Raw genomic sequence first — 9,422 nt, 5'->3', positions numbered from 1 at the left:
GACTTGAAAAAATCAAACTCGGAATACGTGGTGGTAGTTTGACAGATATCCTATTGAAGAAAGAATGTGAGTGGATTTTCAAATTGGGCACTATCCACCCCTCTGGGATGAATGAAAATATAAACTATGGAGTTTTCCTGAATTAAAACAGTAATTCTACTGTCCTCAATGAATTTTTTTGCCCCCTCCCCCTAATCCTAATCATGTTTTCATTTTCTATTTTATTTTTCATTCTTTATTTTTCATTTACTACTTAACAACAAAAAATTTCTAATTGTATTGTACAATATCGATAATAACCAGTAAATATGATATTCCCTAAGAATTAACTTCCTATACAATACCAGCACCAATAATAAATACTCTTATGACACTATAGAATATTTCAATAAGATAATAATCCTTATTATCTCATAAATTTAATTTATTATATAACACTGCCACTAATTAAACATTTTATACTGGCCTATCTATTTAATTATACATTATCAATAATAAAAATTTCTATATTATATATTTTTTAATCATATTTTTATTATTCTATATATTTCATTGTCACTTTTATTCTATTACACTTAACGTTTTAAAAAACGTATATATATATTTTAGCACTATGGGCTTATAATTAACCCCTTCACAATCCCTTATGTATGCATGTATATATATATACATATATTTATCAAATGTAAGTGCATATATACACCTTTTGCAGCATAAAACTACATTTTCCATCACATTGCCCTCATAACGATTTCTGCACAATAATATCACATTCCAAATAATTGCTATAACCCATATACCAGTATATAGACCCTCAAATCCTATATATTTCTCATTTTATTTATTCACCTTTTATATCCTATATATTCACTTTTATTAATATTTCTAGTCTCACCTTTATTCTCCTTTTTACCTTTATTAGTCACTGTCACGTAATCACCAATTAATCATTTTTAACAATTCTCACTAATAACTTTTCCAGCAATATCCTAGTTTAATATTATTTTTTCTTAACAATGCATATATTTCCCCCCTTTTTTAAGTATAGGCACACTAAGCGTCACACATAGACTTATTTATTTATATATATAATAATCTACAAATTTTATTGCAACATTTTACTATATTATATTATACCTTTTCTTTCTTTCCATAATATTCTTATACCCATATGTATATAGATCAAGATATTTACATTCCATTTTAAGTGTCTTCATAATTTATACCATCTTTATATCCCTATTTTTTGTAAATATACAATTTTTGTGAATAATTCCTTGAATTAATCTAACCAGCTCTTTTTTAACTATATGATTTTCCACTATGAAATGCTGAATGGTACTTTCAACTGTCAATCATGACGTATTATCCTATGGGAATCAGCAGGTCTGATCTCGAATATGACAGGATCGTATACTTATCAATCACTTACTAAGAACCAATCAGCCAATAGTACTATCAATATAAGAACAAACAAGGGTTGAACCCACTGACGCCCTGTGACCAAGCAAATTGCGAAACGTACGTCAGGAAGGAGACAGTATCCTCACGGTCACGTGGTGCGCACACGTGACCGCAACGAGCCGTTCTCGGCAAAGTCCGTCGCCAAGGGAACCAGCCAAACAGGAAGTACAGTGCGGCCGGAGCTCGGCAGCAGACAGGACGCGGGCAGACGCGGCCGGCACCTTCCTCATACCAGGATCTCCCCCAGTATACAAGTAGGACTAGAATTTTACGAACATACACCAGGTTTGGTTTATACATGCGTCTCTGTGCACCAGTGCATTTTCAATACATGTGTCTCTGTGCACCAGTGCATTGTCATTTCACGGACCAGTATTTACAAATACCCTACCCACATGGTGCATAGACTATACTATTGACAGTCAGCTATTGCCAGCAAGGGAATCAATGCAACCTTTTTGAGGTCTATATTTATATATAAAAAAAGCGGATGTGGATACGTCTGCCATTTTTTTGACCTTATTTAGCACATAAACGCCTTCTCTCTCTCTCTTTTACACTGCAGAAAACCATAATTATCTCAGTATTTACCTGAAGACACATATCATATAGAAAACACTCTGTTTTCATTATTTTTCTATTACTTGAGAATAATTTCTGAGAGCTGAAGATTTCATTGTTTGTGTTTCCCTGCTTCTTTGATAAATTCAAAGTGTAATATACTATCATTACTGTTCTGGAGACCAAATTTGGAGGTTTCCCTTTCCTGCACAGTTAAAAATACCATCATTTTTGATCTAATGTTTTATTCTCATGTATATGATAAACTGTGCATTTGAGAGGTTTTATTCCTACTGATACTGCGACTAACTAAGCCGTGAAAATCCAGATGGGTACTTAATCTTTTGTTATACTTTATCATTTATGATAAAAAAAATTTGATTTCTTTTCAGCTGTATCGATACCTGTGGCTCATATAACAACGTAAATTGGCTCCTGTCTGTGCCCATTTGTGGACACAGTGTGACAAGGGTGAGCATAAGGTCTGCGGTCATACCCCGCTGGAGATGCCCAATCTCATCTGATCTTGGAAGCCAAGCAGTGGAGGGCCGGGTTAAGTACTTGGATAGGAGACTACCAAGGAACACCCTGGTACTGCAAATATTTGCCACCCATCTGTCACCAATACAGAGCATTGTATTACACCTCGGTTATGACCTATGATTCAACTATCTGCTAGGATTAAAATTCCCATTTTGGGATATATAGCAGCTTATAAATGATGGTCATATTTTCAATAAGTGAGCAATTTATTATCACAGGTTGTCCTACAGTTGGAAGTGTGATTATTAACAACAATATAGACATACCCACTTCGGCCTGAATTAGGTATTTGTACCTTACAATTTATATATTTCTTTTTATATTTTCGCAATGTCACCATTTAATAAACATCGGCACCCATTGAACTCCTCAATAATTAATTTTAAAGAGAATTAATAAAATATTGCATTTTAGTTAGTTTTTGTGACACTTAGTCGTACTACGTTATCTGTATTTCTCTATCGTCCTAAGTGGATGCTGGGGTTCCTGAAAGGACCATGGGGAATAGCGGCTCCGCAGGAGACAGGGCACAAAAGTAAAGCTTTTACAGGTCAGGTGGTGTGTACTGGCTCCTCCCCCCATGACCCTCCTCCAGACTCCAGTTAGATTTTTGTGCCCGGCCGAGAAGGGTGCAATTCTAGGTGGCTCTCATAAAGAGCTGCTTAGAGAGTTTAGCTTAGGTTTTTTATTTTACAGTGATTCCTGCTGGCAACAGGATCACTGCAACGAGGGACAGAGGGGAGAAGAAGTGAACTCACCTGCGTGCAGGATGGATTGGCTTCTTGGCTACTGGACATGAAGCTCCAGAGGGACGATCACAGGTACAGCCTGGATGGTCACCGGAGCCACGCCGCCGGCCCCCTCACAGATGCTGAAGCAAGAAGAGGTCCAGAATCGGCGGCTGAAGACTCCTGCAGTCTTCTTAAGGTAGCGCACAGCACTGCAGCTGTGCGCCATTTTCCTCTCAGCACACTTCACACGGCAGTCACTGAGGGTGCAGGGCGCTGGGGGGGGGCGCCCTGGGAGGCAAATGAAAACCTTTAAAAAGGCTAAAAATACCTCACATATAGCCCCAGAGGCTATATGGAGATATTTACCCCTGCCTAAATGTACTAAATAGCGGGAGACGAGCCCGCCGAAAAAGGGGCGGGGCCTATCTCCTCAGCACACGGCGCCATTTTCTGTCACAGCTCCGCTGGTCAGGAAGGCTCCCAGGTCTCTCCCCTGCACTGCACTACAGAAACAGGGTATAACAGAGAGGGGGGGGGCAGAATAAATGGCAATATATTAATATAAAAGCAGCTATAAGGGAGCACTTAATCATAAGGCTATCCCTGTCATATATAGCGCTTTTTGGTGTGTGCTGGCAGACTCTCCCTCTGTCTCCCCAAAGGGCTAGTGGGTCCTGTCTTCGTATAGAGCATTCCCTGTGTGTCTGCTGTGTGTCGGTACGTGTGTGTCGACATGTATGAGGACGTTATTGGTGTGGAGGCGGAGCAATTGCCAAATATGAGGATGTCACCTCCTAGGGGGTCGACACCAGAATGGATGCCTTTATTTGTGGAATTACGGGATAGCGTCAACTCGCTTAAGCAGTCGTTTGCCGACATGAGGCGGCCGGACACTCAATTAGTGTCTGTCCAGGCGCCTCAAACACCGTCAGGGGCTGTAAAACGTCCCTTGCCTCAGTCGGTCGACACAGACCCAGACACAGGCACTGATTCCGGTGGTGAAGGTGACGAATCAACCGTATTTTCCAGTAGGGCCACACGTTATATGATTTTGGCAATAAAGGAGATGTTACATTTAGCTGATACTACAGGTACCACTAAACAGGGTATTATGTGGGGTGTGAAAAAACTACCAGTAGTTTTTACCGAATCAGAAGAATTAAATGACGTGTGTGATGAAGCGTGGGGTGCCCCGATAAAAAACTGCTAATTTCAAAGAAGTTATTGGCTTTATACCCTTTCCCGCCAGAGGTTAGGGAGCGCTGGGAAACACCTCCTAGGGTGGACAAAGCGCTAACACGCTTATCAAAACAAGTGGCGTTACCCTCTCCTGAGACGGACGCACTTAAAGATCCATCAGATAGGAGGATGGAAAATATCCAAAAAAGGTATATACACACATGCAGGTGTTATACTACGACCAGCTATTGCGACTGCCTGGATGTGCAGTGCTGGGGTAGTTTGGTCAGAGTCCCTGATCGAAAATATTGATACCCTGGACAGGGACAATATTTTACTGTCGTTAGAACAAATAAAGGATGCATTTCTTTATATGCGTGATGCACAGAGAGATATCTGCACACTGGCATCACGGGTAAGTGCTATGTCCATTTCGGCCAGAAGAGCTTTATGGACACGACAGTGGACAGGCGATGCGTAGAGGAGTTATTTGAGGTCGGTCTATCGGATTTGGTGGCCACGGCTACGGCCGGGAAATCCACCTTTCTACCTCAAGTCACTCCCCAACAGAAAAAGGCACCGACCTTTCAACCGCAGCCCTTTCGTTCCTTTAAAAATAAGAGAGCAAAGGGCTATTCATATCTGCCACGAGGCAGAGGACGAGGGAAGAGACAGCAACAGGCAGCTCCTTCCCAGGAACAGAAGCCCTCCCCGGCTTCTACAAAAGCCTCAGCATGACGCTGGGGCTTCGCAAGCGGACTCGGGGGCGGTAGGCGGTCGTCTCAAAAATTACAGAGCGCAGTGGGCTCACTCGCAGGTAAATCCCTGGATCCTGCAGATAATATCTCAGGGGTACAGGTTGAAATTAGAGACAGAGCCACCTCGCCGTTTCCTGAAGTCTGCTTTACCAACGTCCCCCTCAGAAAGGGAGACGGTTTTGGAAGCCATTCACAAGCTGTATTCTCAGCAGGTGATAGTCAAGGTACCTCTTCTACAACAAGGGAAGGGGTATTATTCCACTCTATTTGTGGTACCGAAGCCGGATGGCTCGGTAAGGCCTATTCTAAATCTGAAGTCCTTGAACCTATACATAAAGAAGTTCAAGTTCAAGATGGAGTCACTCAGAGCAGTGATAGCGAACCTGGAAGAAGGGGACTTTATGGTATCCTTGGACATCAAGGATGCGTATCTCCACGTTCCAATTACCCCTCACACCAGGGGTACCTCAGGTTCGTTGTACAAAACTGTCACTATCAGTTTCAGACGCTGCCGTTTGGTTTGTACACGGCACCTCGGGTCTTTACAAAGGTAATGGCCGAGATAATATTTCTTCTTCGAAGAAAAGGCGTATTAATTATCCCATACTTGGACGATCTCCTAATAAGGGCAAGGTCCAGAGAACAGCTAGAGATGGGTTTAGCACTATCTCAAGAGGTGCTAAAGCAGCACGGATGGATTCTGAATATTCCAAAATCCCAATTAATGCCGACAACTCGTCTGCTGTTCCTGGGGATGATTCTGGACACAGTTCAGAAAAAGGTTTTTCTTCCCGAAGAAAAAGCCAAGGAGTTATCTGACCTGGTCAGGAACCTCCTAAAACCAGGAAAGGTGTCTGTACATCAATGCACAAGAGTCCTGGGAAAAAATGGTAGCTTCTTACGAAGCAATCCCTTTCGGCAGATTCCATGCAAAGGGATCTGTTGGACAAATGGTCAGGGTCGCATCTTCAGATGCACCTGCGGATAACCCTGTCGCCGAGGACAAGGGTATCCCTTCTGTGGTGGTTGCAGGAGGCTCATCTATTGGAGGGCCGCAGATTCGGCATGCAGGATTGGATCCTGGTGACCACGGATGCCAGCCTGAGAGGCTGGGGAGCAGTCACACAGGGAAGAAATTTCCAGGGAGTGTGGTCAAGCCTGAAAAAGTCTCTTCACATAAGCATTCTGGAACTAAGAGCAATCTACAATGCTCTAAGCCAGGCGGAACCTCTGCTTCAAGGAAGACCGGTGTTGATCCAGTCGGACAACATCACGGCAGTCGCCCATGTAAACAGACAGGGCGGCACAAGAAGCAGGAGGGCAATGGCAGAAGCTGCCAGGATCCTTCGCTGGGCGGAGAATCACGTGATAGCACTGTCAGCAGTATTCATCCCGGGCGTGGACAACTGGGAAGCAGACTTCCTCAGCAGACACGACCTTCACCCGGGAGAGTGGGGACTTCATCCAGAAGTTTTCCACATGCTATTAAACCGTTGGGTAAAACCAATGGTGGACATGATGGCGTCTCGCCTCAAAAAAACACTGGACAGGTATTGCGCCAGGTCAAGAGATCCGCAGGCAATAGCTGTGGACGCGCTGGTAACACCTTGGGTGTACCAGTCGGTATATGTGTTTCCTCCTCTGCCTCTCATACCAAAGGTATTGAGGATTATACGGCAAAGAGGAGTAAGACTAGTGGCTCCGGATTGGCCAAGAAGGACTTGGTACCCGGAACTTCAAGAGATGGTCACGGACGATCCGTGGCCTCTACTTCTGAGAAGGGACCTGCTTCAGCAGGGTCCTTGTCTTTTTCAAGACTTACCGCGGCTGCGTTTGACGGCATGGCGTTGAATGCCAGATCCTAAAAGGAAAAGGCATTCCAGAAGAAGTCATTCCTACCTTGATAAAGGCAAGGAAGGAAGTCACCGCGAAGCATTATCGCCGTATTTGGCGAAAATATGTTGCGTGGTGCGAGCAGCGGAGTGCTCCGATGGAGGAATTTCAACTGGGTCGTTTTCCTACATTTCCTGCAATCAGGATTGTCTATGGGTCTCAAATTGGGATCTATTAAGGTTCAAATTTCGGCCCTATCAATATTCTTCCACAAAGAATTGGCCTCAGTCCCTGAGGTCCAGATTTTTATCAAAGGAGTACTGCATATACAGCCTCCTGTGGTGCCTAAGGTGGCACCGTGGGATCTAAATGTAGTTTTAGATTTCCTCAAATCCAATTGGTTTGAACCACTAAAGAATGTGGATTTGAAATATCTCACATGGAAAGTGACTATGTTACTGGCCCTGGCTTCGGCCGGGAGAGTATCTGAACTGGCGGCTTTGTCTTATAAAAGCCCTTATATAATTTTCCATTCGACATAGGGCAGAGCTGCGGACGCGTCCGCATTTTCTCCCTAAGGTGGTATCAGCGTTTCACCTGAACCAGCCTATTGTAGTGCCTGCGGCTACAGACGACTTGAAGGACTCCAAGTTGTTGGACGTTGTCAGAGCCTTAAAAATATACATTTAAAGGACGGCTGGAGTCAGAAAATCTGACTCGCTGTTTATACTGTATGCACCCAACAAGTTGGGTGCACCTGCTTCTAAGCAGTCGATTGCTCGTTGGTTTTGTAACAAAATTCAACTTGTACATTCTGTGGCAGGCCTGCCACAGCCTAAATCTGTTAAGGCCCATTCCGCAAGGAAGGTGGGCTCATCTTGGGCGGCTGCCCGAGGGGTCTCGGCATTACAACTCTGCCGAGCAGCTACGTGGTCAGGGGAGAACACGTTTGTAAATTTTTACAAATTTGATACCCTGGCAAAGGAGGACCTGGAGTTCTCTCATTCGGTGCTGCAGAGTCATCCGCACTCTCCCGCCCGTTTGGGAGCTTTGGTATAATCCCCATGGTCCTTTCAGGAACCCCAGCATCCACTTAGGACGATAGAGAAAATAAGAATTTACTTACCGATAATTCTATTTCTCGGAGTCCGTAGTGGATGCTGGGCGCCCATCCCAAGTGCGGATTATCTGCAATACTTGTACATAGTTATTGTTAACTAATTCGGGTTATTGTTTAGGAAGCCATCTTTCAGAGGCTCCTCTGTTATCATACTGTTAACTGGGTTTAGATCACGAGTTGTACGGTGTGATTGGTGTGGCTGGTATGAGTCTTACCCGGGATTCAAAATCCTCCCTTATTGTGTACGCTCGTCCGGGCACAGTACCTAACTGGAGTCTGGAGGAGGGTCATGGGGGGAGGAGCCAGTACACACCACCTGACCTGTAAAAGCTTTACTTTTGTGCCCTGTCTCCTGCGGAGCCGCTATTCCCCATGGTCCTTTCAGGAACCCCAGCATCCACTACGGACTCCGAGAAATAGAATTATCGGTAAGTAAATTCTTATTTTTGAGTGCTTCCCAACAAAGAGTCTTCTTTCTTCTTTTTTTCATGTTCTCACTAGGAATTATTCCTAGACTGGAATCTGTAACTGCTGCCGTATCATACTGCCCAGGGTTGGGGGTGACACTTCCTGTCAATCATCTCAGAATGATCACAGTACTAACCGACAGTCCAAGTGTTCCAGTATACAAATGAATTTCCAGTTATTATTCTGTAATTTCAATGTATTTTACAAACAAAAATAAAAATAATTTTGGGAGGCTGCGAAGATCCTTTCCCAGTAGGACCTGCCTTTGCCTCCAGGCTTCTCACCCTGGACCGCAGCTAAAGACAGGATCACCAGTGGCCTGGTACCGGATAAAAAATGAGCAATAAGTATCCATGAATTGTTACTGTACTTAAAGCTATATATCGCATTGAACCAATGCAAAATCCGCACCCATTTGTTTAATACTTACCTCTCTGGAGTCCCCCGTTGGAACAATCCCTTTTCAGCAGCGCAATACAGTTTGAACACTAGGGGGAACAAACTCTATTGCGCCTGATAAAAACTCTGGAAAGATGGCACGACGGGCATTTTTCCGGAGTTCCGCGCAGTGTTCCCGGAGGTTTGCGCACGCGCAATAGAGTCTGTTCTCAGACTCTATTGCTGCTGGCGCGGAGAAGGATGGCACCGCCAGGGGACTCCGGAGAGGTAAGTATTAAATCCTGTGCATCAGTCAGAGAGGAGGGGGCCCCTGAAGCAGAAGGCTGCACACGGGCCTCCTCCTCTCTTAAAACGCCCCTGTCTGTA

General features: G+C 44.0%; 1 pseudogene; it reads left to right on the top strand.

Annotated features, from left to right (window-relative positions):
• Positions 1-2,507: 2,507 nt before the first annotated feature.
• LOC134942797 (5S ribosomal RNA) lies at positions 2,508-2,628 on the top strand (annotated as a pseudogene).
• The last annotated feature ends 6,794 nt before the right edge of the window (positions 2,629-9,422 follow it).

Source organism: Pseudophryne corroboree, chromosome 1 (assembly GCF_028390025.1).
Source record: "Pseudophryne corroboree isolate aPseCor3 chromosome 1, aPseCor3.hap2, whole genome shotgun sequence".
NCBI classification, from domain to species: Eukaryota; Metazoa; Chordata; class Amphibia; order Anura; family Myobatrachidae; genus Pseudophryne; species Pseudophryne corroboree.
Note: the sequence above shows the minus strand (reverse complement) of the source record. Positions and strands in the feature narration are given on the sequence as shown.